We start from the raw sequence: 2,350 nt of genomic DNA, 5'->3' as shown, positions 1-2,350 counted from the left end.
CAGTAGGTTTTGGAGTGGCTGGTGGTGGGGAGGTGGGCATCCAGGGGACCATGTGGGACTGCGGCTCCTGCATGCCCTTCCAAAGAGGTGTGCTTGCTGTAACTTTTCTAGAATGACAACAATCGATTTTTGCTGTGGGTGGAAAGGGAGGCTCCTGCCTCTGACCCTCCTTTCGCCCATGAAGTGGATTGAGGGGCCTTCCCGTACCAAAAAACTGAAGGCTTTGTGCCTACAGCAGCAGCTGCTCCAGACCTCTCTGGCCCCAGGTCTCTCTCTTTCTCTCTCACACCTCCCTCTTCCCTCTGGATGCTGGCCCTGCGGGTTGCTGCAGGGCTTCAAGTATGAGCTCAAGGACAACCCCAGGGTGACCAGGCCACCTTTGTCATGCACAGGACACCTGCCTATAACCCCTATGGCCAGTTCCAGTATGAGGACCTCCGGGTGGTCCAAGAACGCACACACAAGAGCACCAGCATACTCAAGGCCTCACTGAACGAACACTGCAAGAACCCCTACTCCACCAAGGATGAGAAGATCATGCTAGGCATCATTAGCAAGATGACCCTCACGCAGGTCTCCACCTGGTTCCCCAACGCACGCTTGCGCCTCAAGAAGGAGAACAAGTTGACGTGGGATGTGAGCAGCAAGGACCAGGAGGACTATGCCCTTTTTAGCAGTGACACGAATGGCGACCCAGAGAAGGCCGAGAATGACAATGAGATTGATTTGGAGAGCATCGACATCCACACGATGGCGACCAGAGCAACGAAGACAATGAGGACAAGACCGAGCTGTGCGAACATTGCAGACTCAGGACTCACGCTCGCAGCTGGTGACAGCTGAGTAGCTCAAGCCCCAAGACTAGCCCCTGCACTCTGCCAAGGAGGGCCTGGAGCCCGGCAGCATGCGCCTGCTGAGCCCCAACTTTGCGGCGGGCGGCCTGCAGGGAGTGTCCCACAGCAAGCCCAAGATCTGGTCTCTGATGGAGACCACCAGGAGTCCCTCAGGCACACCCAAGACCTCACCGCCTCCGCCCACTGGCCCTACAGACCCGCACCAGCCCTCTGTGGGTGCTGCACCAGCAACCCGCCTTCCTGCCCAGCCACGAACTGTACACCTGCCACATTGGCTTGTCCTCCAACTTATATCAATATTTTTTATCATGAACAATAATTTTTCTGGATTTATTGTAAAGACAAGGTCTCACCAAGGTGCCTATGCTGGTCTTGAACCCCTGGGCTCAGGCAATCCTCTCGCCTCGTCCTCCCAAAGTGCTGGAATTACGGGCTTGAGCCACCATGCCCTGTCTAGCCAGTTGTTTTTATGTCAATTGTGCCTGGATTGCAAATAGGCAAATTAATTAAGTAGACACTCTAAAAATATGAGTGGAAAAGTTGTTTCTGTGTAAAGATAAGTTGCATATTTGGAAAGAGTAGCAGGTCAAATGGTAAATGCTTTAATTCTGCTGAGTTAAGTGTGAGTAAAGCAACCGTGAAAGATAAGACTCCCCTTCCCTGTAACTGGAAATCAGAGATGAGATATCATGAATGCTGCTTGGGTGAGAAAAATGACATGGAATGCCAAGTGAGGGATTTGTGCTCAGAGGGAGTGCCTTGGCTTTATATGAGACATTGACCCTGAATGAAAGTACTGTATGTTGAGGTCCCAGTGAAATGTTTAAGGCACACTTATGTCATTTTTAGGATTTCCCCTCTTCCAATAATTCATTTCGTTTCATCAGTCCTAAATGCTTTACTTGAGCGCTTTTATTGCATTTTGTTAGGAATAGTGGTGAAACTTATTTGTTTGGCAAATACAGTCCATATTCTTCCAGGATGTTTGGTTGAGGTTCTCTACCAAGTTGGGCTCTCTTCCCGATCTTGACAGCTCATTGGAACCACCTGGCAAGCTCTTAATTCTCTGAAGATTGGGTTCCCATCAGCTCCCCCAGAGACTTTGATTTAACTGATCTAAGTAGGGCCTGGGCATGGAGACATTTTAGCAGTCCAAATGATTCTAATGGGCTGCCTGGGTTGAGCACCACTGCTCTGTATTATTTGCTACTTGGGCTTTAGGTCTGTGGCCAAGTTTGCAAGAGTCACGTGGAAGTCACATAGAGGAGGCACCAGTGACAGTCCACACAGTGGCAGCGGATGGGCTGGAGACCAGATGATCTGGTAGATCGACATGAACAGGTAAGATGAGAGTGACCAATCCTGGCCAAAAGTGCCATGAACAAGCATGTGATGATGATGGTCTGTGTCAAAGGAGAATTTCCCAGAGGTCAGCACCTCATTGTCCCATGAAGGAATAATGGGATGTTCTTATATATCGTCGATTCTCATTATTT

The 2,350-nt window shown here is 50.0% G+C and overlaps 1 pseudogene; it reads left to right on the top strand.

Annotated features, from left to right (window-relative positions):
* The first annotated feature begins 178 nt into the window (after positions 1-178).
* On the top strand, positions 179-1,166 carry LOC103253688 (annotated as a pseudogene).
* The last annotated feature ends 1,184 nt before the right edge of the window (positions 1,167-2,350 follow it).

Source organism: Carlito syrichta, unplaced genomic scaffold (assembly GCF_000164805.1).
Source record: "Carlito syrichta isolate Samal-C Ts95f unplaced genomic scaffold, Tarsius_syrichta-2.0.1 Scaffold246658, whole genome shotgun sequence".
NCBI lineage: Eukaryota > Metazoa > Chordata > Mammalia > Primates > Tarsiidae > Carlito > Carlito syrichta.
This window is presented reverse-complemented; position numbering and strand designations above follow the sequence as displayed.